Raw genomic sequence first — 23,753 nt, 5'->3', positions numbered from 1 at the left:
TCTCGATTGCCCACATCATAATTACGCTCAGTGGGCGAAAACTTCCTGGAAAAGAAAGCACATGGTTTCATCACTGAGCAATCAGAACCTCTCTGTGACAAAACCGCCCCTGCTCCAATCTCAGAAGCATCAACCTCGACCTGGAACGGAAGAGAAACATCTGGCTCACACAACACAGGGGCAGAACAAAAACGACGCTTCAACTCCTGAAAAGCTTCCACAGCAGCAGAAGACCAATTAACCAAATCAGCACCCTTCTTGGTCAAATCGGTCAATGGTTTGGCAATGCTAGAAAAATTACAGATGAAGCGACGATAAAAATTAGCAAAGCCCAGGAACTTTTGCAGACTTTTCAGAGATGTCGGCTGAATCCGATCCTGGATGGCTTGGACCTTAACTGGATCCATCTCGATAGTAGAAGGGGTAAAGATGAACCCTAAAAATGAAACTCTCTGCACACCGAAGAGACACTTTGATCCCTTCACAAACAAAGAGTTAGCACGCAGGACCTGAAAAACCATTCTGACCTGCTTCACATGAGACTCCCAATCATCTGAGAAGATCAAAATGTCATCCAAGTAAACAATCAGGAATTTATCCAGATACTCACGGAAGATGTCATGCATAAAAGACTGAAACACAGATGGAGCATTGGCAAGTCCGAACGGCATCACTAGATACTCAAAATGACCCTCGGGCGTATTGAATGCAGTTTTCCATTCATCTCCTTGCCTGATTCTCACCAGATTATACGCACCACGAAGATCTATCTTAGTGAACCAACTAGCCCCCTTAATCCGAGCAAACAAGTCAGATAACAATGGCAAGGGATACTGAAATTTAACAGTGATCTTATTAAGAAGGCGGTAATCAATACACGGTCTCAGCGAACCATCCTTCTTGGCTACAAAGAAGAACCCTGCTCCCAGTGGTGATGACGATGGGCGAATATGTCCCTTCTCCAGGGATTCCTTCACATAACTGCGCATAGCGGCGTGTTCGGGCACGGATAAATTAAATAATCGACCTTTAGGGAATTTACTACCAGGAATCAAATTGATAGCACAATCACAATCCCTATGCGGAGGTAGAGCATCGGACTTGGGCTCTTCAAATACATCCTGATAATCAGACAAGAACTCTGGGACCTCAGAAGGGGTGGATGACGAAATCGACAAAAATGGAACATCACCATGTACCCCCTGACAACCCCAGCTGGATACCGACATGGAATTCCAATCCAATACTGGATTATGGGTTTGTAGCCATGGCAACCCCAACACGACCACATCATGCAGATTATGCAACACCAGAAAGCGAATAACTTCCTGATGTGCAGGAGCCATGCACATGGTCAGCTGGGCCCAGTATTGAGGTTTATTCTTGGCCAAAGGTGTAGCATCAATTCCTCTCAATGGAATAGGACACCGCAAAGGCTCCAAGAAAAACCCACAACGTTTAGCATAATCCTAATCCATCAGATTGAGGGCAGCGCCCGAATCCACAAACGCCATGACAGAAAACGACGACAAAGAGCATATCAAGGTAATGGACAGAAGGAATTTGGACTGTACAGTACCAATGACGGCAGACCTAGCGGACCGCTTAGTGCGCTTAGGACAATCAGAAATAGCATGAGTGGAATCACCACAGTAGAAACACAGACCATTCAGACGTCTGTATTCCTGCCGTTCAACTCTAGTCATAGTCCTATCGCACTGCATAGGCTCAGGTTTAACCTCAGGCAGTACCGCCACATGGTGCACAGATTTACGCTCGCGCAAGCGTCGACCGATCTGAATGGCCAAAGACAAAGACTCATTCAAACCAGCAGGCATAGGAAATCCCACCATGACATCCTTAAGAGCCTCAGAGAGACCCTTTCTGAACAAAGCTGCCAGTGCAGATTCATTCCACTGAGTGAGTACTGACCATTTCCTAAATTTCTGACAATATACTTCTATATCATCCTGACCCTGGCACAAAGCCAGCAAATTTTTCTCAGCCTGATCCACTGAATTAGGCTCATCGTACAGCAATCCCAGCGCCAGGAAAAACGCATCGACACTACTCAATGCAGGGTCTCCTGGCGCAAGAGAAAATGCCCAGTCTTGAGGGTCGCCGCGCAAAAAAGAAATAATAATCAAAACCTGTTGAATAGGATTACCAGAAGAATGAGGTTTCAAGGCCAGAAATAGCTTACAATTATTTTTGAAACTTAGAAACTTAGTTCTATCTCCAAAAAACAAATCAGGAATAGGAATTCTTGGTTCTAACATAGATTTCTGATCAATAGTATCTTGAATTTTTTGTACATTTATAACGAGATTATCCATTGAAGAGCACAGACCCTGAATATCCATGTCCACACCTGTGTCCAGAATCACCCAAATGTCTAGGGGAAAAAAAAAAAAGTGAACACAGAGCAGAAAAAAAAAAAAAATGATGTCAGAACTTTTTCTTTCCCTCTATTGAGAATCATTAGTTTGGCTCCTTGTACTGTTATGTTTGCTAATGACAGGTGTTATGAAGGCAATCCAGAAACACAGTGTGCTTAGCGATCAGAGCGCACACAGTGATCTGACAAATACCCAAAAATACAAGAACGAGCTCTGAGACGTGGAAACTCTGTAGACTGCACACCTGATCCTATCCTAAACACAACTAAAAGCGGCTGTGGATTGCGCCTAACAACTACCTAGGCAACTCGGCACAGCCTAAGAAACTAGCTAGCCTGAAGATAGAAAAATAGGCCTGACTTGCCCCAGAGAAATTCCCCAAAGGAAAAGGCAGCCCCCCACATATAATGACTGTGAGTAAGAAGAAAAGACAAAACGTAGGGATGAAATAGATTCAGCAAAGTGGGGCCCGATATTCTAGGACAGAGCGAGGACAATAAAGCGAACTTTGCAGTCTACAAAAAACCCTAAAGCAAAACCACGCAAAGGGGGCAAAAAAAAACCCACCGTGCCGAACTAACGGCACGGCGGTACACCCTTTGCGTCTCAGAGCTTCCAGCAAAACAAAAGACAAGCTGGACAGAAAAAAAGCAACAAAAAAGCAAAAGGCACTTAGCTATACAGAGCAGCAGGTCACAGGAACAATCAGGAGAAGCTCAGATCCAACACTGAAACATTGACAAGGAGCAAGGATAGCAGCATCAGGCGGAGTTAAGTAATGAAGCAGTTAACGAGCTCACCAGAACACCTGAGGGAGGAAGCTCAGAAGCTGCAGTACCACTTGTGACCACAGGAGTGAATTCAGCCACAGAATTCACAACAGCAGCCCACATTGTATATTGCGCAGCCCACATTGTATATTGCGCAGCCCGCATAGTATATTGCGCAGCCCACGTAGTATATTGCGCAGCCCACATAGTATATTGCCCAGCCCACGTAGTACATTGCACAGCCCACATTGTATATTGTGCAGCCCACATAGTATATTGCACAGCCCACATAGTATATTGCACAGTCCTTGTAGTATATTGCCCAGCTCACGTAGTATATTGCGCAGTCCACGTTGTATATTGCCCAGCCAACGTAGTATATTGCACAGTCCATATAGTATATTGCGCAGCCCACGTTGTACATTGCGCAGCCCACATAGTGTTTTGCGCAGCCCTCGTTGTATATTGCCCAGCCCACGTGGTATATTGCACAGTCCATGTAGTATATTGCACAGCCCACTTGTATATTGCGCAGCCCACAAAGTATATTGTGCAGCCCACGTAGTATATTGCGCAGCCCATGTAGTATATTGCGCAGCCCACATAGCATATTGCCCAGTCTATGTAGTATATTGCCCAGCCCACGTAGTATATTGCGCAGCCCACGTTATATATTGCGCAGCCCACGTTGTATATTGCCCAGCCCACGTAGTATATTGCCCAATCCATGTAGTATATTGCCCAGCCCACGTAGTGTATTGCACAGTCCATGTAGTATATTGCGCAGCCCACTTGTATATTGCGCAGCCCACATAGTATATTGCGCAGCCCACGTTGTTTATAACGAACAAGAGAAAAGGGTAGCATGCACAAAGGAAGGGATCACCATGAAAATTGTAACAAAATATAACAATTTTATTAAACCACACAAAAACACTACAAAAAGTTAAAAACAATTAAAATTGCACTATGAAGTACAAAACAATGAAAGCAAGACCCAAAATAAGGTCAAACCACAGTGCCCCCCTATATGTGTAAGCTACCTGGTGAGTCCATATACAAGAGGTCTGCTGAAGGAACAACAAAACCCCAGTACCAAGGACCCCTGTAGAAGATGGCTTGGACAAGATAAGATGTCCTATACTACCTGATAGAGTGAATCAGGCTTCCAAGGCAGCATTCCTGGAAATGATAACAGGACAAATGGAAGATAGCAATAATAGGGGGTAGCACCGGGCACAGACGCCCACGTTGTTTATTGCGCAGCCCACATTGTATATTGCGCAGCCCACGTAGTATATTGCCCAGCCCAAGCAATATATTGCACAGCCCACACAGTCTATAGCAGTTTGGGCACAATATCCCTGTTAAAAAAAAGAATCAAAATAAAAAAGAGTTATATACTCACCTTCCGGAGCCCCCCGGATCGAAGCGGTTACCGACGCTCCTCGTGCGCTCCGGTCTGAAGAGTGCATTGCGGTCTCGCGAGATGATGACATAGCAGTCTTGCGAGATGGCACGTCATCATCTCGCGAGACTGCAATGCATGGAGCGGTCACCGGGGTGTCACGAGGAGCGTCGGTAACTGCTTCGATCCAGGGGGTCACCGGAGGGTGACTATATAATTATTTGTTATTTTTTTATTATTTTTAACATTAGATCATTTTACTATTATCCTGCATGGGCAGCATGAATAGTAAAAAGTTGGTCACACAGGGTTAATAGCAGCGTCAACCAAGTGCGTTACACCGTGGTCAACGCTGCCATTAACCCTGTGTGAGTGCTGACCAGAGGGGAGTATGCGGGCGCCGGGCACTGACTGCAGGGAGGAAGGAGCGGCCATTTTCTTCCGGATTGTGCCCATCGCTAATTGGTCGTGGCTGTTTTGCCATGACCAATCAGCGACTTGGATTTCCATGACAGACAGAGGCCGCGACCAATGAATATCAGTGACAGAAGGACAGACAGACAGACGGAAGTAACCCTTAGACAGTTGTATAGTAGATGAATCATAGACTGCTGTAAACATTACTGTTCACAGACTGCTATATACATTAAGGCTTATAGACTGCTATAAGTGCAATACTGTGCCTCTGTCCAAATAATTTACCTTTTACTATATTCAATATCCTAATTTACACCTAGCACATTTTAATGGAAAGATAAAGAAAGACATCACACTAGAGATAAGAAAATTAATTTGAGGCAAATTATGTATATACCTGTTTATATTATACCCACTTTTTATACATGATTATGTATTTTCATTGTGTATGGCCCCCTTTCCATTTCCCTTATTTCTTAAAATGGTTTTAATTCCTTTTATATACTTTTTAAAAAATCTATATTTTTTTTCTTGTTATTATTATCGCTACTATTTATTATTATAGCGCCATTTATTCCATGGCGCTTTACATGTGAAAATGCATATAGATAATAAAAACAAGTACCCGTGAGGGCTCACAGTCTACTATCCTCATTGGTAGGAGTTCTAGTATTTATATAGTGAATATACACATATGAAATGTTGTATTACTTATATTTATAGTATATTTGTAATTTTTAGATTTTGGAACATTTTTAGCATGTTTAGTCAAATTTATCATAGTGGATTATACAAGATGGCAAATTTGGTGCACCATCAGAAGGACTGAAAGTTACTTGTTTACTGAATGTTAGTCATTAAATAGCATTTTTACATAGACCATTCTCGATTTAGATGCACACTGATTGATATGTAATGGATTGCTCACTGAGCGTAGGCTGTTATTGTTCTTGGTAGCACATTTCCTGTTTACACAGACACGGGACAATGTACCGCCAAGGATGAAGTTCAATATTGGATGCAATATTGGATTGAAGTTCATTCTTTGTCCTCCGTAGTACATGCCTGCACAATGCAAGATTACCTTGTGCAGGCATGTACTACGGAGGACAGACAATGAACTTCAATCCATATTGCAGCCAGCATGCAGCCAGCGGGTAAGGAAAGGGTGAATCAAACACCCAAAAACCCAGCCCCTATGGCTGAAGATTGTTCCCTCCAAATTCAGGTGACAGAGTCCCTTTAATGATAATTGTGATATGGATATACACCTTATAGAGAACCTGTCACCTCAGAAAATGTTATTAACCTGCATATATATAGCGTGAATCTGCAAATAAATAGTATTACAATGCTGCCTGGCAGCTGTGATGAAAATGCGGCTACTGGTAAAAAATGAACTTATTTCCTCCTGGGAGCTGCCAGCTTTCAGTCATTGGGGCAATAAAGGTGCAGCTACTGTCACACTTATAGATGAATAGATTATGCTTCGAGTAGCAGTTGTAAGCACATCCTAAGTCTTTGATTGACAGCTCAGTCTGCAGTATATTGGTGCAGAGCTGGATGACAGTAAAAGTGTCAGGATGCGTTAACAGCCTCTGCTTACAGTATGATGTGGTGACAGTAGCTTCTCCTCACATAACCAGATGACTGAAAGCCGGAGGAGGAAATAAGGTAATTTATGCCTGGCAGCTGCTCCTTCAGGCAGCATAGTAACATCTCTAACAGCACATTAACAGCACATTATTGGCTTCTTATTTTGATGAAATTTTGGTGCACAGTGTCACAATTCAAGCTATATGTTTTTCTTCTAAGCCATACCCCTATTCCTTCTAGCCAATCAGACTCTTTGTTAAGTGTGGTGAAGAAAGTTTCTAAACTTTTTACACTTGATAATGTAACGCTAGGTATTCCTATTGTTTATCTTTGCATGATAATTCAGTTGCAATTAGCTTAGTAAATCTCCCTTGAGTGGCTCAAGCCATTGGACTGGAAGATAAGTGTAGGATACAAAAATATACTCATATATTTATTACTGTGGTGTGAGCAATGTTAAAGTTATAAGGCAAATGGTTAAAAGGCACAACATGCTGAATGCTAGAGTCTGATAATACAATACAAAACACATTAGCAACCCATCTTCGAAGGAAAGGAAGTGATTGAGAAGATTTCAAGAGCAGAAGAAAGCTGTGTGCTTAGAAATAGAAATGATAGAATCCCACACACAAGCTGTCACACAGGCAGAAATAAAATGAATGACCTGAGAATCTCCAGAGGAGGGCCTCAAGAGTAGACTGACTTGTGTACAAGCTTCGCTTTCAGCCGAATCATACGTCCATGACCCGGCTCTGCCATTCCTACTGTATGAAAACGGCTCCTGGTGGAAACTTGCTGTCCACAAGCTTCTCTATGTAACATCCCAGGACAGTGTTTAGTAATTGTAGATGTCAGAGTGAAGTAAAACCTACAAGGACGCCTTAAATAGCTGTCTGTTACAAGTTAAAAGGAAAAGTTTTTCAGGGATCTGTTTATAAAGCAAAATCTCTGTAGACATAACAAAGTAGAGGAGGGAATATTGCTGGCCCAGTGTGAAACTAAACGGTAGAGATTTGTTTTTTTTCTGCACCTGTATTTAAAGGGATTGTTCAAGAGAAAAAAAAGGTGCAGAAAATGTATAATATTAATGTTAATGACAGCAGAACCTAATAATTGTAATCACAATAATAAGAAGAAAAAGAATACATAAAAATACGATACTCAATCCGCTAGGTTCTCTGCCGAAGCAGGACGTTCCGTGACGTCACCTGACGTCTTCCGTGACGTGCCTGAAGAAGGAACACATCAGTTCCGAAACGCATTGGAATTGGTCCATTTCGCTTCCCTTAGCCCATTCACGTGAACATTCACGTGACCGTGACGTCACGGAAGGTCCTGCTTCGGCAGAGAACCTAGTGGCTCTACAAGCGCTCATTCACTCCACGTGGTATGCGAGCCTGGAGCGTTCTGCCACCGGCCAGGGCAGCGCCCAAAGCCGATCTACCTGAAGATTACCATTGGACCCTCGGTCACAGTCGACATCTCCTAAAAAGAGCAATACAAGAAGACCCTACTTCACTGTAGAAAATAGAGGTAAAAGTCTATATCATCTGCACTATCTATGTATTTTGAGACAAAACGGTCCTGGTCTCTTACATAGTTCGGTTTTTGCTCCTTTGTGTTCAATTTCACAATAGTTTGGTTAGGGTCTGGTGTATTCTACATCTTGTTTTTTTCTTGTGGTAGCATTTGGTCATATTGATACAGAGTGGAGGATTTTTTTACCCAGCGCAGGTATCATATTATCTAGTATTTTTATAGACTACGATACAAAAGGGTGGATTTGTATCATTACCTGCTGCGGGTCTTTGAGGTTAGAAGCGCTACTGGTATTTTGATTTATTTTCTCCCGAATATCCCCCATCCTCTGGAACTCTCTGCCCCAACACGTCCAACTATCAACCACAGTCGGATCCTTCAGACGGAACCTGAAAACCCATCTCTTCAAGAAAGCCTACAGCCTGCACTGACACCGCTGCCGCCTCATCACTATCGAAGCTACCGCCTCACGAACACCGGAGCTCCTGCAACCATCAACCTATTGTCTCCTTCCCCATAATCCTGTAGAATGTAAGTCCGCAAGGGCAGGGTCCTAGCCCCTCTGTATCAGTCCGTCATTGTTAGTTTGTTTACTGTAAGTGATATCTGTAACTTGTATGTAACCCCTTCTCATGTACAGCACCATGGAATCAATGGTGCTATATAAATAAATAATAATAATAATAATAATAATAATAATAATAATATGCCACTGGCAATCTCTGACAGCAGCATTTAACTCGTGCTTCCGGCAAGCGCACCAGAAATCCCAGCAATCGGTGATTGCATGTCACTGATGTGTTGGCATGACAACCAGAGGTCTCCAGCAGATCTGTATGGCTGTCAGAGCTATATTGCTATGAGCGCCGCCTGGTGGTCGGCGCTCATAGAAAGTGAACATCGCCTGTATGTAGCAGAGCCAACTGCAGCTTCTAGTCTCCCATAAAGGTTATTAAAGCATTCAAAATGTTTTAAAAAGTTTTTTTTTAAAAAAATAAAAGTTCGTATCACCTTCCTTTCGTCCCATTCAAAATAAAACAATAAAAAAAATGCACATATTTGGTATCACTGCATTCAGAATCACCTGATCTATCAATATAAAAACAAAATGAACCCAATTGTTAAACGGCGTAACAAGAAAAAAAGTCAAAACACCAGAATTGCGTTTTCTGGTCACTGCAACATTGCATTAAAATGCAATAACAAATGATCAAAAGATCGTATTTATGCCAACATAGTATCATTAAAAACATCAGCTCAGCACGCAAAAAATAAGCTCTCACCCAGCCCAAGTTTGCAAAAAATGGAGACACTATGGGTATTGTAAAATGGAACTTTTTTTTTCCACAAATTTTGGAAATTTTTTTCACCACTGAAATAATAAAGAACCTATGCATGCTTGGTGTCTGTGAACTCATAATGAGCAGGAGAATCATAATAGCAGGTCACTTTTGGCATTTAGTGAACCCGGTAAAAAAAAAAAAATGTGGGATTGCACTTTTTTTGCAATTTCAATGCACTTGAATTTTTTTTTTACCCTTTTCCAGTACACAATATGTTAAAATCAATGGTGTCATTCAAAAGTACAACTCGTCCCACAAAAAACAAGTCTTAGATGGCCATTTTGACTAAAATCTATATATCTATGATCTATCTAACATCTATCTATCATCAATATCTCATATTTATGTATCTATCTAAAATTTTTCAAAACTGGCAGAGCTCCAGTTGGCAGTGAAAAAGGTAGGGTGTTTTAGTTATCCGTTAGTTTTCACAGATCGTGTGAATGCTGCCATTTTGACAGTTTGTAGGTTGTGGTCTATTCGGTTCGCTCCTCATGCCAATATAGTTTACTCTTTGTAGATCGCTGTGAATTTTCACTTTCTTTGACTTCTTTCTGTTTGTGTCTTTCTATCTAATTTATCTTTTGATTTCTTTGTCGATCCATCTATTTATCTATATTCACAGAGAGACTGCCATAACACTTCACAAAACTTTTTTTCTTTGATGTCAGTTTTAAAAGTACTTATGGACGACTCAAAATAACCTTAGAAGAAACGGCTGTATGATGCAAGCTGTATGTCCTATTTACTTAATAGAAAGCCCTGACCTGCCTCTCGAAGTGCATTACATGCATCACCTAATACAGCATTATGTACACACGAACATTCAGCTGGTATCTCATTACTTACTGCTTGGAGGAGATTAATGTTCTATTTACTTTAAACTACATTTCCTCAGCTCTGAAGAGAAGGTGACATTTAAGATGCAAAACAGACCCTCTTCCTCATCCAGAAACGTGTGTGCTCTATTATATCATCACACTCGCCCAATCTGTCTTATATTTACTCATTTTAGGGATTTCACTGTTTATAAATATTGTTCTTAATCTCAGGTTATCTAAGGTATTCCATTTTTTTTTCATAGGGGATTAAGAATAATAATGCATTAACACGGCATAGGGAACACAAAACTCATCTAAGCCCAAGATCTTGCTGCCAGACTGTGTCTTCCGCTAAGGCTAGCATTAATCTTTTGTTCACTGTTGTCTGAGCACGTCCAGAAACAGCAGAATTCAATTTGTCATTTAACTTATTAGGGCATCATCATTTGGTCATAAGTGTAATTTTAAGTAAAAGTATACATCCCCAAATATGTATGTTATTTAAAGAAGCCATCCTCCCATCAAAGTTTTTATCTTAATATGTTGCAATCATCATATTATATAGCACTGTGCACTTACGATTTCTCGTTTTGCCTTTCTACCCAGTTAATTCTTCTTTTTCCATTAGGTCTATGACATCACATGATTAAAAACTGACTAGCTGAATCCTTCTAAGGTCTAAGTAGAAACAGGAAGTCTCTTTTTCCTGTATGAGTCATCAGTCACTGCAAAGGTTTCCATCAGGCTGGGAGAGAGCAACTGGGTCAGGATCTGAAGAGGGGCATGGCTCATGAAGGGATAACATCTGCCAGGTTTGGTAGAGCTGAGTTTGGTGGACAACTGTCACCTTTATAGCAGCTTTTTAATGTCTAATTTATTGAATATAGGAGACCAAGATAATTAACTTCAAAGCTTAAAAGAATGTATTCATATTGTAAATTTAGAAGGATTCTAATAAAAAAAAAAAAAAATATATATATATATATATGTCAGATTATATTGATCTCTTTTTTAAAGGGAACCTGTCGCGTCCATTACAATAACGTGATTTTATTTGCAGATGTAGGGTTGATCTACTGTTTAATAATGTTATAAATGTGCCAGGCCATAGTAATGAAAGAGCGCACCCAGGAGAAAATGAACTTTACTTTTTCCAGAAGCCGCCGGCTTTCAGACATGTAGGCGTGGTAGGGGCAATTGTAGCCATCACTCACAGTACAGAGAGCGGCGGATGTGAGCACAGCCTGCAGATAATACCCAATATCTGAAGATTATTAGCATAATCGGAGCTGACAGGTTCCCTTTAATATGCATAGAAAAACAAATTCCTCACTTGTAGTAGTATAAATAGGCCTCTATGAATCTCTCATAGGAAAGGAAAAATAATGTTTCTTAAATACAATTTAAATATATCCAACATCTATTTTTCCTGTCGTTATCCATCTAGCATCGCATAATGATGGCTCAGAATTGCCTATTTAATGCCATTAATTCAATTATGTGTCCCCTAACACATAATTCTAAACCTAAGCTTAAAACAGTATTCCCATCTCCAAGAGCCTATACCAATATATATTAGGTGTAGTAATAATAATGATATTAGCAAATACCTCCAATTAGAAATGTAATATAGTTCCTCTAATTCACTGCCTCTTACACCATGTGCAGGGCAATGCAGCAGGTTAAGTATCCATGGTTACCACCACTGACAATTAACTGTCACCATATGAGGGGTCATAACCATGTATAACTATGCTACTGCAATGCCCTGCACAATGGGTAAGCGAAATAGTGAATCGGAAGAACTATAGCACATTTAGAACTTTGAATCAAGGAACATTTCACTGGAAACAAAGACAAGTAGTAACATATGGGTGTGGAATCTGGATGATAGAAAAACAAGACATCAGAAGAATTTATGCCTTTGAAATGTAAAGATGGTGAAGGATATGATCAATACCGTGAATGGCAAGAAGAACAAATTAATTTAGGAGCAAATCGTGCCAGACATGACACCGGAAGCAAGGATCACCAAGCTATGACTTGCCTACTCTGGACACAAAATACGAAGGAAGCAATCACTGGAGAAGAACATAATGGTCGGGAAAATGGATGAAACAAGGCACAAGAGGAAAAAGGCACAAGAGGAAGACCAGCAACCTGATGATTTAATACTATCAAGATAATGGTGGAAAAGACATAAAGAGGAGAACTACTTGAACTTAAATGTAAACAATCAAAATAAGTCCATATAACTACATTTTATTAGCGATTCCAAAGTTGACAAGACTGATTAAAAACACAAAAATGACAAGACATGATGAAATAAATAACATTTCATTCATTCATTGTGGAAAAGAACCGGGTAGACCTATCTAGGCTTGGCCAAGATCGATCTTCCTATACAGCGCTCAACCATCATGTCACCATGGCTCAAGATCAAGATGAAGGCTGTTAAATAATAATAATAATACACTTATAACTGGAGGTACTTGCTATTTTTTTCTTCTTATGTCATTACATATAGGAATAGGATCTTAGAGATGAGAATACCCCTTCTATAATGAAATCATTCTTAAACTATCTCTCATTACCCACAACACATTTATTGGATTTGCGGTTCATGAGAGATATTTTTTTTTAATAATAATAATCTTTATTTTTATATAGCACTAACATATTCCGCAGCACTTTATAGTTTTTTTGCACACATTATCATCACTGTTGCTGATGGGGCTCACAATCTAGAATCCCTATCAGTATGTCTTTGGAGTGTGGGAGGAAACCGGAGTGCCCGGAGGAAACCCACGCAAACATGGAGAGAACATACAAACTCTTTGCAGATGTTGTACTGGGTGGGATTAGAACCCAGGACCCCAGCGCTACAAGGCTGCTGTGCTAACCACTGCGCCACCGTGCTGCCCATTAATTGATCAAGTTTCGCTGCTTCTCATGTGAGCAATTGTGACTTAATCACTGCTACCAAAATAAGAATAGGGGGAGTGATTAGAGTGACATAGTGTAAGGAAGTCTTCTTTGATGAGCTATTAAAAATCAAAAATCCCCCATATGTATTTGTACTGGAGCCCTTCCTGTTATGAGATTTACTGCCCAACACCTTTATGGATATTACCATTTACCATCATCGTAATTATTCTACAACAAAAAAAGATGTGAACATGGCATCCTGAAATATCCAAGTCATCTATCAACAAGGAGGAACATATGAGAAAGCCACTATTATGAAATGCCACTGGAGATAAAACTCCTAATGACGGAGGATACATTTTAGCACAGTCGATGTAGGCAGGATGCCACAGCCAATCTCATTCTCCTAGATTTAAAATATACATATAAAATCACCATCTATCTTCAAGTTTAATCTCTGTATAACTATTTCTCCCTCACTGTCAAAGTCAGTTTTTCACCTTTGGAATGACAGAGAGTGACTATGATACAGCTGTAGAGGAAACATCTGCTTTTTACCTTTGTGTCCTTTGCGTTGCCTTTGGGACTTGTCTACTGATCTTATTGTCAGAAGCTGCAGTAAGCTAAAGATGTAAGACACAACTCAAAGTCTACAGTCTTCCTGGATGTCTGTTTTTTGGCAAAGGGACATTGAGGGCAATGAATTTGTTATATGAAAACTCATAAACTTTAGAGTTTCAAATGGTGCATACATAAAACATACGTATGTGGCTCAGTTGTGTACTTTATTTTTGACATTTGATGCTATGAGTTTTATGATGGCAATAGTAATAGTATGAAGTAAACACTAACCAACACTAAATATTGTGCAACAAGTAGAGTGATTTTTACGTATTTATTGATGGATGAAATGATTGATTGGAGTTGTACAAAATTACTGTATAATTTATACCAATGACTTTTTATTAAATGTTATTAAGAACAATGATTTAAAATGATGAAAATGATAATAATAGTAATAATATAACAAGTAATTGTCATTTAAAGTGAAGTGGTCATTAGGTTTTTATACCCCAAACTAATTCCATTTTTATAAAAGCATTGTAATACCAATTACATCCATACCTTTATTTTATTCTGGGTATACTTTTTCAGGAAATTTATTGTTGAATTGTTACCTGCAGGAATTTGCTCTGCCCTCAACAGGGCAGATCAGTATGCCTGTGTCACGAGGTTATTGGGTAGACTAAGGCTGGTTACCCGGGCCCCTGCGTTATCCCTCAGACTAGGGGCAACCCTGTCTGTCCCTCTCCCACAATTTACACTGATGGTGTGCTTGTCTGGGCCGCCAGGCTTGGCCCTAACTCCTGTTTCAGCCCTATGCTGAAACCACCACCCGCTACACAGTGAAGAGACCACACACCAATCCCCCACAGACAGGGAAAACTAAAAATGCACCACGCCGCAAGCACACAGGAAAATACGATAATGTGCACAGCGCAAAACAAATACAAATATAGGAAGGAGAAATATGACAATGGATCATACATCACCAGATACGATATTACTTCTCCAAGACCACCACTCCAGACTGAAATCACTAGGCACGAGGCACAAGCTATAATTGGCAATGCCCAAAGTCCAGCAAGACTATTTAAAGGCTATGGGCGTAACCCAACCTCCAACCCGATTACCAAATAAATGGAAACCTGGATAAAGTCTAGCCGGCGCCACTGAGCATATAGTGAACGTAAATGGAATTACCGCTGTCTGTCAGATGCCCTAGTGTGAATAGCGTCCGACATGACAGCCTGCTCAGGAATGCGACACGAAGCAAGCAGGAGGATGACATTGCATGAAAATGGGAGGCGCCAGACCCGGACTTGACAGACCCATCGCACCGGACCGCCCCCAGATGAGTATAATAAATCTTGTTTTTTTTTCTTTCAGGTCGCATCTGGAGTTTATCTGCAGCATTATAAAATGCTGTAGATAAGCCCCGAAAGGCAGTGGCCGCAGCTTATAGCAGCAAAATGAGGTGACAGGTTCCTTTTAAATCTTTTAATGCAGCAAATTTATCTACCGTAGGCTTATCAAATGAAGCACTATTAAAATGTTGCCAAATTTAACAAGTTCAAGACCTTTCCCTTTTCAATTTTTACGTTTTCCTTTTTCGCTCCCCTCCTTCTCAGAGCCATAACTTTTTTATTTTTCAGTCAATATGGCCATCTGAGGGCTTGTTTTCTGTGGGAAAAGTTGTACTTTTGAACAATATCATGATTTTAGCATGTCGTGTACTAGAAAATGGAAAAAAAATTACAAGTGTGATGAAATTGCAAAAAAAGTGCAATCCCACATTGGTTTTTTGTTTGACTTCTTTGCTAGGTTCACTAAATGCTAAACCTAACCTGTAATTTTGATTCTCCTTGTCATTACAAGTGCATAGACACCAAACATGAGTAGGTTACATTTTATTTAAGTGGTGAAAAAAAATTCCAAACTTTGCTAAAAAAAAAAAAATTGTGCAATTTTCCGATACCCGTAGCGTGTCCATTTTCCGAGATCTTGGGTCAGGTGAGGGCTTATTCTTTGCCTGCCAAGATGCCGTTTTTAATTATACCATCTTGGTGCAGATACCTTCTTTTGATGGCTCGTTATTGCATTTTAATGCAATGTCGAGGCAACCAAAAACACGTATCTGGAGTTTCACATTTTTTTCTCACTATGCCGTTTAGCGATCAGGTTAATCCTTTTTTTTAATGATAGATCGGGTGATTCTGAATGCGGCAATACCAAATATGTATAGGTTTGATTTTTTTTAATTGCTTTATTTTGAATGGGGTGAAAGGGGGATGATTTAACCCCTTAGTGACCGAGCCAAATTTTTGAAATCTGACCAGTGTCAATTTATGTGGTAAAAACTCTGCAACGCTTCAACAAATCCCAGTGATTTTGAGATTGCTTTTTCGTGACACATTATACTTTATGATAATGGTAAATTTTGTTCAACATTTTTTGTGTTTATTTATAAACAATATCAAAAATTTGAGAAAAATGTAAAAAAATTAGCAATTTTCTAAATTTGAATGATTATCCCTTTAATCCGGATAGTCATACAACAGCAAACCATTAATAAATAACATTTCCCACATGTCTGCTTTACATCAGCACCATTTGTAAAATGTTATTTTATTTTGTTAGCATTTTAGGAGGTTTAAAAATGTAGCAGCAATTTTTCATTTTTTCAAAGAAATTTACAAAATTTATTTTTTTAGGGACTTATCCATGTTTGAAGTGACTTTAGGGGTCCCATTTATTGGGAAACCCACAAACGTGATACCATTTTAAAAATAGCACCCCTAAACATATTGAAAACTGCAGTCAGGTAATTTATTAACCCTTCAGGTGCTTTACAGGAATTAATGCAAAGTGGTATGACAGAAATGAAAATGTGTATTTTTACCACCTAAGTGTTGCTAACTTCTAAACAGATTACTACAGCCGTCAGACTCTAAGGCCACTATTTGGTCATGAATTGCCATGGCAAACATCAGGACAACAAAATCATGATCTGAGGGCACCAATTGTGACAAAGAAGAAGCCCCCACACTCTGTTAACCATTTATAATGATGTAGTCACTATTGACAGCAGCATCTAAGGGGTTAAACAGATTTAGATGGTGCAAATACTGATCGTGGCTGGTACAGCAAGTTGTCAGCTATAGTGTACAACAGACAGATGCTGGATTGTCATCTGTATGGGGAGGCTATTCTCTTATATCTCAGGTCAGTTAAAAGACGTATTGGCGGTCATTAAGGGGTTAAACTTTTGTTTTTTTATTTTTTCCATATTTTCTAAAACTTTTTTTTACTTTTGCCTTGCTTCAATAGCCTCCACGGGAGGCTGGAAGCTGGCACAACTTGATCGGCTCTGCCTCATAGGAGAGAAGCTCATATCGCTCCTTTGTAGTAGGTTTACTGCATTGCTATGTGCGCCGACCACAGGGTGGCGCTCACAGCAATCCGGCATCAACAACCATAGAGGTCTCAAGGAGACATTAGGTTGTTATGCCGATGCATCGCTGAACCCCAATCATGTGACGAGGGTCAGTGATGCGCTCATTTCCGGCCTGATGACCAGAAGCGCTAATTAAATGCCGCTGTCAGCTTTTAACAGCGGCATTTAACTGGATAATAGTGGCAGGTGAATCACGATTCCACCCGCTGCTATTGCGGACACATGTCAGCTGTTCAAAACAGCTGACATGTCCTGGCTTTGATGCAGCTCACCGTCGGAGCCTACATCAAATGAAGAGATGCAACCTCTGCAGTACTAGTACGGTGCTGGTTGTACTAAGCATTTACAGAATAACGGCTTGTGCACAATGTCAGAAATACTTTCCTCCGAGAGAATGCAGATGATAATGTAAGTAACACTCTCATCAAACTCTAATCCAGGGATCTCAAACTGTATTCCTTGAGGGCTGCAAGATTTCAAGATTTCCTTAGCATTGCACAAGGTGCTGGAATCATCTGTGCAGGTGGTTAAATTATCATCTGTGCAATATAAGGAAATCCAGAAAAGATGACCTGTTTTCAGCCCTTGAGGAATGCAGTTTGAGACCCCTGCTCTACTCAGAGTTTGATCAGAGTGTCAGAATATAGTGATCCAAATCTCTCAGATGTCAGTGTGTGTAACTCGGACTGCCCTCAGGGGTTATCTGAATGCAGTCCAATAATTTCAATGAACTCATTGACTTGCATGGCCGAATGCAATCCCAATATCGGATCAAACTCTGCCATGTAGCAATTTTTTTCAGCAGACCATGTCAATCTGAGTCAAAAATCAGGCATGTGCTCAGCCCCATACACTAACATTGATCCAGGTGCAATCCGATGTTTTGTCAGGTCACACTCGACCTAATACTAGCCAGAAGACAAAGTATCAAAATGAAAAAACTTTAGATATCCCATAGTTACAGGTCAAAAGCTTTGATTGTTGAGGCCCAGCTGGGGTTGCTGAATGAAGTTGAGTGGTGCTTTCCACTAGCACTCAAATAAGAACATATATGGGGCATTGCCAAAGATAGAAGTGTGATCTTGTTTCACGAATCGGTGTGGGCTTTTTTGTTGTTGTTTTGTAACTTCATGGATCGAAACTTTTGAAATGTTTCTAAGAAATTTTAATGATTTTGGAAATGACAGTAACACTTTAAATCATTTTGTGCCCTTACCATTTATCTCCTTTAGCTTCCAAATATTTGTGAAGTTGAGATTGTGAGCAAAGTTTTAGACATATTGAACTCTACCACTAACATTTACTTTTCTTTGAAGATGTAGCATATGAAACAAGAGCATATATAGGATGAGATTGCAACGTCTTAAGCAATGTGTATACAGTATTATGGATCGTAATATAAACTATGCATTTAATGACATTAGTTGCACCTTTGTATTAACTGTTAAATCCATCTCTCCTATCTATTGCCTTGTATACCTTTATTAACATGTTATTATCCCAAGTTCTTTTTTGCACTCAATCCTTCCTTATTTTTTTCCATATACTATGCACTAATACTAATACTACACGTCTCATCCAGTGTAAGCTAAAAGTGATGAAAGTCCTGGGAGGAAGAGAGAACAGCATTCATTAACACTCCCTTCTCTACTTTGTGTCCTTTCATCTTGGGTGAATGCAGCATACATCTGTTATGCTATGGAAACTCAATTACTATCTATCTTTTTATCTCTGTCTCATTTTCAGAAAACATATCTGGAAGGGCAAATATAATGAAATTCATAAGAATACATTCTGGGTTAAATAATTAAAGATGCAGTTTCCCAAAACCAAAGTGATAACAGCTAGAGAAATAGGCATCGATGCCAAGGGTAAGTGCAGCCAGTATCATTGCCTTTCCGCTCACTGGCTTCTTTGCATTCCAGTCAACTGGGTGTGTTCTGTAATGCAAAAAGATCTCCGTATGTTGAGTGCATATCCCAACTGCTACATAAATCAAGTAAATACTAATTACAAGGTACAGCTGTTCAAACACAGGAGGGCAATTATAACATCCCAAAATGTTGTTTCGGCTCCAAAACTATTTCAATAATCACTACTTACTTGACTGACTATGTGTTTGGTACAGAGATAACTGTAAAATATTAAAAATGAAGAAAGGTGTCATATCATCCCAGCTAATTGAAAGTGAAGAGATGGAAAAATCCAATTAGCATTTTGAACTTGATTTGTCTTTGTCAATTATCTTAATTGTAGTTTTGAAACATGGGTTGAATCCTTATCTGTTCTCTGGGCAAAAGAACATGTTGTAGCCAACATTTAGTCAGCCGAATTCGTGTATTTGACCTTTACTGTTGAAATGTTGGAAATTTTGCCCTATCAGTGATATAATTTCTCATCTTAATTAATCATGAGTAGAATTATCAATATATGTAAATTGGACCAAATATTCCCACTATTCAAAAGACTCATTAGCTGAGCCTTAATTTAAAATATATCACACAGTTACAGTCCTTTATTGAAATACTAGTAAAATGCAGATTGACAAATTAAAGCTACAGTAAGTTGGATTTTATTCACCAATGATGTTATGAAACTCAATAAAACTCTTACAAATGATTGAGGAAATTTAGGGCACAGTCAGATAGCGGTAAAAACCGGAGCAAGATAGGAATCGAAATGCAGTACAGGGATTGGCCAGCGGCTCTCTTGACCTGACCGTGACAGCTGCATAGAAGAACATGAAGCTGCCATACTTGGGTCAGGAGAGCCATCGGACAGTCTGTACACTGCATTCTAGGTTGGGTGGATATGGTCATTTGACTGCTCCCTTACTGACATAAATGTACCAGAATTCTGATACACTTTTTTCCGAAAAAAAACCTCATGCACATGTCTTGCACAACTATTATGTAGTATGAAAGGCCTGACTCAATCAGTCCATACAGGCCATCAATATTAAAAAGCAAATTATATCAGTATCAAAAGGGCTAATATGTTCTTTAGATTATCAATTATATACCAAGTATTGACCCACTCAGAGAAATTTCCCACAATTTATTAAGGTGTTTACTCCAGAATTATGGTGCAAAATAATGTGACTTTTGGCACTTTCACTCAAGTTTTAGCCAGCTGCATCATTATGGGCTGAGCATAGCCTGGACAGAGTGTGGCTATGCCTGCCCATCAAATTCATGATTTAGTGGAGTACCTTACTCCAGAAATGTAATCCAATTTAGTGGAGTATCTTAAGCCCCCGTCTCACATAGCGAGATCGCTAGCGAGATCGCTGCTGAGTCACAAGTTTTGTGATGCAACAGCGATCTCAGTAGCGATCTCGCTATGTGTGACACGTAGCAGCGATCAGGCCCCTGCTGTGAGATCGCTGCTCGTGTCGGAATGGCCTGGACCATTTTTTGATCGTTGAGGTCCCGCTGGGTAACACACATCGCTGTGTTTGACACCTTACTAACGACCTCGTTGACAGGACGTCCCATTGAATCATCATGAAATAGCATCGTTCTACAGGTCACTACAGGTCGCTACAGTTCGCCGCATCGCTGCTGCGTCGTTGGGGAGATCTCACTGTTTGACATCTCACCAGCGACCACATAGCGACGCAGCAACGATCCCTGACAGGTCGTATCGTTGTCGGGATCGCTTAAGCGTCGCTATGTGTGACGGGGCCTTAACTCCAGAAATGTAATCCAATTTAGTGGAGTACCTTACTCCAGAAATGTAATCCAGTTCCTGATTGGAGTCCCTGACTGAAGTATATTTTTTTCAGAGGTACATGCCAGTTTAGTGCTGTGCTGAGATAATTTTATAAATGTGCCCCTGCTATGTACTGTGTAATGGCTATAACTGACCCTACACATGTCACTTAAAGGGGTTTTCTCATGAACAAAGTACATTTTAATGAATAGATCTTGGAATAATAATAATTTCCACAATTGGATGTGTTTAAAAAAAGGTTCCTGTATACTGAGACAATGTTATAAATGAGCCAATGCTATGTACTGTGTAATCGATGTGTCTTACCATGCAGGAACATAGTCTGATCATACCACAGCTCCTGGGCAGGGAGGAAGGAGTATATAGACAATGCAGCATGAGATTGCAGCTGTTTCTTTCTTTGAGGTAAAACATTACTTAAAAACAGGGAGTTAGCTGTTTTTTGCCTCCTCCCCTGCCCAGGAGTGTGGTATGATCAGACCATGTTCCTGCACAGTAAGACACATTGATTACACAGTACATAGCGTTGTCCTGTTTATAACATTGTCTCAGCACAGGAACCTTTTTTAAAACAAATCCAACTATGGAACTTATTTTTATTCCAAGATATATGAATTAAAATGTACTTTGTTTATGAGAAAATCCATTTAAGTGACATATGCCTATTAAAGAAGCACTTACATCAAAATTTATATCCTCGAAATATGTTACAATGACCTTATTATATAAAGAAAAACACAAAAATTGAGCTTTATTTGAGTTGGTATACATGCAACACATAAATGCATGTTGTCATTTGCCGTAAAACATACAAAACCTACAATTTACAAAATGAGCAAAAACCATGCTGTAACTGAATAAGTAAAAAGCAAAAGTGCATTTAAATAATACAGGGTTCTTAGTAATACTGGTTTTGATCCAAAATAGCATAAAGCCATCCCACCTCGATAAGTGGACTGTGATGGGGACGGTCCTATGCTGTCTAATATTAAAAACCTTACCATGTGTCAGAGTTGACCTCAGTGTGTGAATAAGGGCAGACAAACTGACCAGGTTCCAATTGCTCATTTTGTCCTTCTACTCAGTAAATTCTTCTCTTTTTTAATAGGTCCATGATATCACATGATTAAAAACAGACTGGAACAATCCTTAAAAACGCTATGAAGGAACAGGAAGTCTTTTTTCCCTGCATTAGTCATCACGAGAACTACAATTCAACATCACTAAAAAGTCCCCTGAAAAGGGGGAGGAGTGGATCAGCTGTGTCAGCAGTTGAAGAGGGGAGATGATATCTATGGAAAAGAGATCTCCTGTTTCAAAATAGAGCGTAGAAGGATTTATCTAGTCTGTTTTTAATCATGTGGTGCCGTAGACCTAATGGAAAAGAGAAGAATTAACTGGGTAGAAAGGCAAAATGAACAATTTTAAGTACACAGTGCAATATAAAATGATTATTGCAATTTATTAAGATGAATAAAACTTACATGGGAGTGCGGAAGTGCTTTTTTAATAAATTAGGTTCTTCATAAACTGGACATCCGATCACTAAGACTGGCATGCACAAAGTCAGTTTTAATAGATCAGGCCCATAGTGTTCATGTTTTGGTCAGAAGAGTAAGAGAAATGTGTTTCTTCTTGTGTTATGTGTTTTTCAACATGTCGTTGGTTGAAATAAATGAATATAAAAGTTAAATTGCAAACACTTAAAGCTTGGAGGAACTTTGAAAACTCTCAATGTCAACTTGGCACATGATTGCCCTTTAGAGTGCTTGAAGAAACTGTATCAGAGTATTTTTTTAATACCCTGTTATTCTAGGATTATCTAAATCTCAATGGATAAAAAAGCACACGTACAGTTCATTGCCCCATTTTCCTTAAAAAAAAAGCTGAAATGTTCAACTGAAATCCTGTCTATTTGTTGTATGCCAGTAACACGATGTTGCAAATTTACGGAGTTGCAATGTCAAAAGGGACTAATTTAGAGCTTCTGATTCCAAGACCATTTATTTATTTTCAGCTCATTCCCATAAATATATCACGCTTGAATAACATTCGACTAGAAATGTCTCATTCTTTAACTGGCTCAAATGGAGCTCATTCTCATTACAGTTGATTTTTGAAAATAAGTTTGGTTACCATCCAATAAATATCCTGACATTGCATTTTTCTTTCGCGTTCACATCATAAAAAGTGCAAAGATTCTCCCCTCCCCCATCATTTAAACTGCATAAACTATAATTTCTGCAAAATCAAGCAAAGACCTAATCAAGCTTTAATTTGCTAATTACTTCTCAATTTGATTAGATCTGGCAGCTAATCATCTCTGGAAATTTAAAGTCAATCTTCCACTCACATTTGCAAATCAGGGACTCGGTGAATAAAATGGGGAATATTGGAAATAACTTTCACTTAATAAGGAAATATGAACAATTTTTATAGTCATTTCTTCTATCACAAATCGACAGATGTAAATTGATTGAAATATAATTCTGTGCACATTTCACATTCTGTTAGGAACAAGCCATGTCATGCAATGTTAAAAGCAGTTTTCATTAGAACAAAAGTCAGGCATATGCTACACTGCACAAATACAATATAACTCAGAAGGACAATGAAAGTCAATTGTTGAGTGCACAATGCATTTAGGTAAACATGCCTCAAACTTTGCAATGTCTGTCTCTAAATCTTTTCAGTTCTGAAATCATCAAAAAAAAGTACATTACATTCCGGGTCAAAGTTGTAATATTCCTTTTTTTTCAGTAAGAAAGATTGACAATAT

The 23,753-nt window shown here is 39.4% G+C and overlaps 1 protein-coding gene across 1 annotated transcript in view; it reads right to left on the bottom strand.

The window, feature by feature from the left end:
* Positions 1–23,753, bottom strand: part of CADM2 (cell adhesion molecule 2) — a 2,470,210-nt gene that overhangs the window by 920,065 nt on the left and 1,526,392 nt on the right. The window lies entirely within an intron of this gene.

Source organism: Ranitomeya imitator, chromosome 3 (genome assembly GCF_032444005.1).
Source record: "Ranitomeya imitator isolate aRanImi1 chromosome 3, aRanImi1.pri, whole genome shotgun sequence".
NCBI lineage: Eukaryota > Metazoa > Chordata > Amphibia > Anura > Dendrobatidae > Ranitomeya > Ranitomeya imitator.
This window is presented reverse-complemented; position numbering and strand designations above follow the sequence as displayed.